The sequence below is a fragment of the Sycon ciliatum genome, chromosome 7 (genome assembly GCF_964019385.1).
Source record: "Sycon ciliatum chromosome 7, ocSycCili1.1, whole genome shotgun sequence".
In the NCBI taxonomy this organism is placed as follows: Eukaryota; Metazoa; Porifera; class Calcarea; order Leucosolenida; family Sycettidae; genus Sycon; species Sycon ciliatum.
In genome coordinates, this window is record NC_088649.1 from 25159565 (window position 1) to 25167816 (window position 8252).

General features: G+C 45.1%; 1 long non-coding RNA gene across 1 annotated transcript in view; it reads left to right on the forward strand.

Annotated features, from left to right (window-relative positions):
* LOC135820956 (uncharacterized) overlaps positions 1 to 8252 on the forward strand; it is a 67978-nt gene that overhangs the window by 26680 nt on the left and 33046 nt on the right. The window contains exon 4 of the long non-coding RNA XR_010554224.1: positions 3939 to 4010. This is a non-coding gene — a long non-coding RNA (uncharacterized LOC135820956). The remainder of the gene's footprint in view (positions 1 to 3938; positions 4011 to 8252) is intronic.

Consider the following 8252-nt stretch of genomic DNA (forward strand, 5'->3'; position numbering starts at 1 on the left):
CTACAGTTCCGGTCTTCGGGTCTCTGCGCGCGCTTGGCTTTTAACAACACAGACAGTGAATGGCCAGATTCCCACTTCCCAAAAAAGTCGAATACATCGCGATTCAAAGCGCTAGTCGCGATCATTTTTTCCTTGGTGCCTCCTTTGATTTTGCCATCACGATCTCCCAAGCAAAAGTAAGTTCGATATCGTGATTGGACTGGGTTTTACCTGTCAAAAAGTGCGTGGGGATAAGTGACAATTGCGATGAGCCGGACCAAGTGCAACGCCCTGTACTCACACCATCCACTACCAAACTTCTTAGTCCATCCGGTGCACCTCTATCCATCAAGGGTCAGTTCACTGCAGACACCATGCACAAGAGTGAACTGTTCTCTATGGAGATCGTAGTTATCGATGGACCTGGATCTACCAACCTGTTGAGTCGCAGAGACTGCCCCCGACTTCGCCTGATCCAGCATTTAGATGCAGCAGAATCGTGTACCAGCAAGCCAGCACAGCCCATCGGTTGTATGGTTGGGCCCCCAGCTGATATCAAGCTTGTGGATGACGCCACGCCGTACCAATGTGGTGTTGCCCGCCGTGTGCCTCTGCCTCTACAGGACAAGGTCACAGAAGAGCTCGCACGTATGGAGGAAATGGGCATCATCGTCCGGGAAACAGATCCCTCTGACTGGTGCTCTTCTATGGTGCCGGTTCGTAAACCTAATGGTCGCGTACGGATCTGCGTAGACCTAAAGAAGCTGAACGGCAACGTGAAGAGCGAGCACTTCCCTCTTCCGACAGTTGAGGACACACTGGCTAGGCTCGCCGGATCTACTGTCTTTTCCACGCTGGATGCCAACAGCGGGCTTCTGGCAAGTGCCTCTCACGGAGTCTGCATCCAAGCTGACCACGTTCATCACGCCTGTGGGTCGTTTCCGTTTCCTCCGGATGCCATTCGGTATAACCTCTGCACCAGAAATCTTCCAGCGACGCCTGCAGGATTTCCTGTCCCACGTCAAAGGTTCTGAGGTATTCGTGGACGACGTTCTGGTCCACGCCGCTAACGAAGCTGAACACGACCACCAGCTGGACACAACGCGCCAGGTCCTTGCTGATGCAGGCATCACTCTTAACCCCGACAAATGCCACCTCAAGCAGTCGTCAGTCAAGTACCTGGGACACATCGTCAGCGGGTCCGGTGTGAAACCCAACCCCAGCAAAGTCTCCGCCATTGACGAACTCAAAGAGCCTACAAATGTTCCTGAGCTCCGGCGTGCCTTGGGTCTGTTCACATACGTCGCCAGATTCATCCCGGAATTGGCTACGATCTCAGTGCCCCTCCGTCAGCTCCTGCACACCAACACTGGTTGGTTCTGGGACTCACCGCAGCAGGACGCGTTCCGTCGGCTGAAAGAGCTCGTTGTTTCAGCCCCGTGCTTAGTGCACTATTACCCCAAGTGTCCCATCATGGTCAGTGCAGATGCCAACAGCTATGGCATTGGTGGTGTTCTGCTCCAGAAGCACGATGGCGACTGGCGCCCAGTAGGCTACGCCTCTCGCTCCCTGACCAAGACGGAACAAGGCTACGCGCAGATCGAAAAGGAATGCCTCGCAGCGTTGTGGACGTGCGAGAGGTTAGACCAGTACCTCTTCGGCACTCCCAGGTTCATCGTGCAGACGGACCACAAGCCCCTAGTGCCACTGATCAACACCAGAGACCTGGACAAGGTTCCCATCCGATGCCGCCGAATGCTGCTAAGCTTCCTCGGGTGCGAAGTCCATGCCATACACGTTCCCAGCAAGGATCTGGTGGTGGCCGACACGCTTTCACGAGCGGCAGCATCGGCGTCAGTTGACAACGTTCTGCAAGACGACATCGGCATGGTTTTATCAACCACTGCCGAAGATCTCACGAGTCCATCCGTTCTCGCCGACCTAGCCAAGGCTACGTCTGAAGATCCCTTGTTGTCCAGTGTGATGCGCTACGTCATCCATGGCTGGCCTGCTACCGTCCCTGACGACATCAAGCCGTTCCATCGCGAGCGAGGCCAGTTGTCTCACATGCAAGGTGTCTTGTGCCACGGCTTTCGCCTGGTGGTTCCGTCCGTGCTACAGCCTGAGATCCTCCAGAAGCTGCACGATGGTCACCAAGGTGTAATGAAGAGCAAAGTCTGTGCCCGCTTCTCGTCGTGGGGGCCTGGTGTCTCTGCCGACATCAAGGCGTACGTCGCCAAGTGCACTACCTGTATCAAGCAGCGTCATCAGTCTCCAGAGCCTCTTTAGACAACTCCGTTCCCCGAGCGTCCGTGGCAGCGTATTGCATCGGATCTCTGTGATGTCGACGGCCGCCAGTACCTGATTACCGTCGACTATTTCTCCCGTTACATTGATGTCGCTTGTCTCTCATCGACTATATCACGGGCCGTCATCACTCACCTGAAGAGTATATTTGCTGTCCACGGCTATCCGGACATCTTCGTCAGCGATAACGGGCCACAGTTCGCTTCCGACGCCTCTCACATCCAGTATAAGAAGTACCCCACTCTTGACAAGCTCACCCATTACAAATCTGAGCGGAACAAGGCCCGGAATATGTCTCGCTCATTTTCGCTGCGCTCACCTTCCCCTCTTCGGTCCTACTTAACCATGAACCTTCCAAGTTGGAAGGCTGTTGGTTTGCGCACTGGAGATGTGTTAGAGCTAGGTCTCGGGTCGCTGAATGTCTCAGTAGCCTGTCAGTTGTGTGCCCTACTATCGCACTTTCTGACCGTTTATCATCTCGTTACCGTCGTGGATAGTTGCTGCATAACTCGTTCTCAGGTGTTTCTTCTCTTTTTTACATTTTATTACTCGCTCTGTATCCGACTTTAAACTTTCTTTGAGTGCCGATTCTTTTTAAAATAATCTTTCTCTTTTGTAACTCGGGTATTGAGCCAATAATAAAAGTAGAAAGGAAAAGGACATATGGAAACGAGTTAAGAGTAACTCTCCACCACTGTAACTAGATACTATATACAGTCAGAAAGTGCAACAACTAGGCACAAAACTGACAGAGTACTGAGACATTCGACGTCCTGACACCTAGCTTCAACACATCTCCGTAGCGCTAACTGACAGCCTTCCAACTTGGAAGGTTCAAGGTTATGAAATGACCAAAGAGGGGAAGGCAAGCGCAACGAAAACGAGCACAAGCTACAGTCCCAACGGAACAAAGAATGTCGATTGTCACTGGACGATGACGAGTTTCAAATTGCACACCTGATGAGCCGTCACGAACCATACGGCGAAACTTACGTCGTGTGAAACAACTTGTTTTGTAGTCAACTAGTCCATCACAATGTCATGCATGAGGAGTACTGTAGGAGTTTAGATTTCGGCTTGTACAATTCGTTCTCGCAAAGCTTCCCCCTTCTTAATTTATCTTTGATATTTTTGACCCACCCAAGTTGGGTGGTGTGCTGCTTTGCTGCTTCGAATTGTAGTTAGACCGCTTTGTCAAATCGCCTACTGGTCTCGTCATCGTCCAGTGACAATCGACATTCTTTGTTCCGTTGGGACTGTAGCTTGTGCTCGTTTTCGTTGCGCTTGCCTTCCCCTCTTTGGTCTTTCCATAACCTTGAACCTTCCAAGTTGGAAGTCTGTCGGTTAGCGCTACGGAGATGTGTTGAAGCTAGGTGTCAGGACGTCGAATGTCTCAGTACTCTGTCAGTTTTGTGCCTAGTTGTTGCACTTTCTGACTGTATATAGTATCTAGTTACAGTCGTGGAGAGTTACTCTTAACTCGTTTCCATATGTCCTTTTCCTTTCTACTTTCTCTTTTGTATAAATAATAATAATCCCTAGTCATAACTCGTAGCAGGTTGTCCTTCTCCTCTGAGATGCCAAATAGAGTAATAAGAAATTCTTCCAGGAAGTGATATACATCCTATCAAAATTCTACTTTGATCTCCCAGGGGTTTGACAAGTAATCAACTTGTTCACCTTCCTGCCGGGCTGTTCAACGCCACAACCAAATTACAATACCTGTAAGTCATGTTGTGAATGTACCGTTATTATGATCCCACCAGAGCAGTTCAGGACAAGACAAAAGGGGCACTGTTGACTTCAAGATCAAAGCTAGAACGCCAGACGTGCGACCAGACGTGCGACCCTGAAGGACGCCGTGCTGGGCTGGGCTCATAGAAAGACAGCTGCGGACTTCAGTTACTGTGCATACACGAGCACGGCCAGAAGAAGGCGCGAAGAGACTCGAGGTGTGAAGAGCAGCCTGCACGTCAGTCGTCACAGACCACGCGGGAAAGCACCCAGCCGCGAAGCACAGCACAGCAAGCCAGCTGATCCAAGGCCAAAGGCGAAGGCACGGAAAGCGAGCCGAAACAACAACGCAATGGCCGGTTCTCCAGGTAAAAAGAAACCAGCTGGAGGGAGGAATAGTGGACTGGGCAACTCCACAGCGGTGAAAAGTACTACTACTTTGATAGTGGTGACTGCTAATAATTGCCTGGATTTGATTCGAGTTCGGATTTTTCTTCCATCATCTTTCCGATCACATTATCATGGATTTTCAATAAAGTTCTTTGACTACTACTACTACTACTACTACTACTACTACTACTACTACTACTACTACTACTACTACTACTACTACTACTACTACTACTACTACTACTACTACTACTACTACTACTACTACTACTACTACTACTACTACTACTACTACTACTACTACTACTACTACTACTACTACTACTACTACTACTACTACTACTACTACTACTACTACTACTACTACTACTACTACTACTACTACTACTACTACTACTACTACTACTACTACTACTACTACTACTACTACTACTACTACTACTACTACTACTACTACTACTACTACTACTACTACTACTACTACTACTACTACTACTACTACTACTACTACTACTACTACTACTACTACTACTACTACTACTACTACTACTACTACTACTACTACTACTACTACTACTACTACTACTACTACTACTACTACTACTACTACTACTACTACTACTACTACTACTACTACTACTACTACTACTACTACTACTACTACTACTACTACTACTACTACTACTACTACTACTACTACTACTACTACTACTACTACTACTACTACTACTACTACTACTACTACTACTACTACTACTACTACTACTACTACTACTACTACTACTACTACTACTACTACTACTACTACTACTACTACTACTACTACTACTACTACTACTACTACTACTACTACTACTACTACTACTACTACTACTACTACTACTACTACTACTACTACTACTACTACTACTACTACTACTACTACTACTACTACTACTACTACTACTACTACTACTACTACTACTACTACTACTACTACTACTACTACTACTACTACTACTACTACTACTACTACTACTACTACTACTACTACTACTACTACTACTACTACTACTACTACTACTACTACTACTACTACTACTACTACTACTACTACTACTACTACTACTACTACTACTACTACTACTACTACTACTACTACTACTACTACTACTACTACTACTACTACTACTGCTACTGCTACTGCTACTGCTACTGCTACTGCTACTGCTACTGCTACTGCTACTGCTACTGCTACTGCTACTGCTCCTGCTGCTGCTGCTGCTGCTGCTGCTGCTGCTGCTGCTGCTGCTGCTGCTGCTGCTGCTGCTGCTGCTGCTGCTGCTGCTGCTGCTGCTGCTGCTGCTGCTGCTGCTGCTGCTGCTGCTGCTGCTGCTGCTGCTGCTGCTGCTGCTGCTGCTGCTGCTGCTGCTGCTGCTGCTGCTGCTGCTGCTGCTGCTGCTGCTGCTGCTGCTGCTGCTGCTGCTGCTGCTGCTGCTGCTGCTGCTGCTGCTGCTGCTGCTGCTGCTGCTGCTGCTGCTGCTGCTGCTGCTGCTGCTGCTGCTGCTGCTGCTGCTGCTGCTGCTGCTGCTGCTGCTGCTGCTGCTGCTGCTGCTGCTGCTGCTACTACTACTACTACTACTACTACTACTACTACTACTACTACTACTACTACTACTACTACTACTACTACTACTACTACTACTACTACTACTACTACTACTACTACTACTACTACTACTACTACTACTACTACTACTACTACTACTACTACTACTACTACTACTACTACTACTACTACTACTACTACTACTACTACTACTACTACTACTACTACTACTACTACTACTACTACTACTACTACTACTACTACTACTACTACTACTACTACTACTACTACTACTACTACTACTACTACTACTACTACTACTACTACTACTACTACTACTACTACTACTACTACTACTACTACTACTACTACTACTACTACTACTACTACTACTACTACTACTACTACTACTACTACTACTACTACTACTACTACTACTACTACTACTACTACTACTACTACTACTACTACTACTACTACTACTACTACTACTACTACTACTACTACTACTACTACTACTACTACTACTACTACTACTACTACTACTACTACTACTACTACTACTACTACTACTACTACTACTACTACTACTACTACTACTACTACTACTACTACTACTACTACTACTACTACTACTACTACTACTACTACTACTACTACTACTACTACTACTACTACTACTACTACTACTACTACTACTACTACTACTACTACTACTACTACTACTACTACTACTACTACTACTACTACTACTACTACTACTACTACTACTACTACTACTACTACTACTACTACTACTACTACTACTACTACTACTACTACTACTACTACTACTACTACTACTACTACTACTACTACTACTACTACTACTACTACTACTACTACTACTACTACTACTACTACTACTACTACTACTACTACTACTACTACTACTACTACTACTACTACTACTACTACTACTACTACTACTACTACTACTACTACTACTACTACTACTACTACTACTACTACTACTACTACTACTACTACTACTACTACTACTACTACTACTACTACTACTACTACTACTACTACTACTACTACTACTACTACTACTACTACTACTACTACTACTACTACTACTACTACTACTACTACTACTACTACTACTACTACTACTACTACTACTACTACTACTACTACTACTACTACTACTACTACTACTACTACTACTACTACTACTACTACTACTACTACTACTACTACTACTACTACTACTACTACTACTACTACTACTACTACTACTACTACTACTACTACTACTACTACTACTACTACTACTACTACTACTACTACTACTACTACTACTACTACTACTACTACTACTACTACTACTACTACTACTACTACTACTACTACTACTACTACTACTACTACTACTACTACTACTACTACTACTACTACTACTACTACTACTACTACTACTACTACTACTACTACTACTACTACTACTACTACTACTACTACTACTACTACTACTACTACTACTACTACTACTACTACTACTACTACTACTACTACTACTACTACTACTACTACTACTACTACTACTACTACTACTACTACTACTACTACTACTACTACTACTACTACTACTACTACTACTACTACTACTACTACTACTACTACTACTACTACTACTACTACTACTACTACTACTACTACTACTACTACTACTACTACTACTACTACTACTACTACTACTACTACTACTACTACTACTACTACTACTACTACTACTACTACTACTACTACTACTACTACTACTACTACTACTACTACACTACTACTACTACTACTACTACTACTACTACTACTACTACTACTACTACTACTACTACTACTACTACTACTACTACTACTACTACTACTACTACTACTACTACTACTACTACTACTACTACTACTACTACTACTACTACTACTACTACTACTACTACTACTACTACTACTACTACTACTACTACTACTACTACTACTACTACTACTACTACTACTACTACTACTACTACTACTACTACTACTACTACTACTACTACTACTACTACTACTACTACTACTACTACTACACTTCCAGCAAGAATGCTCTACATGTATACCACTTGGCCTGACCCAACCTGACCCAACCCGACCTGGTCTGGTTAGGTTGGGTCAGGCCCGGTCGAGTCAGCCAACCTGGCCCGACCCAACCTGGCCCGACCCAACCTGACCCGAC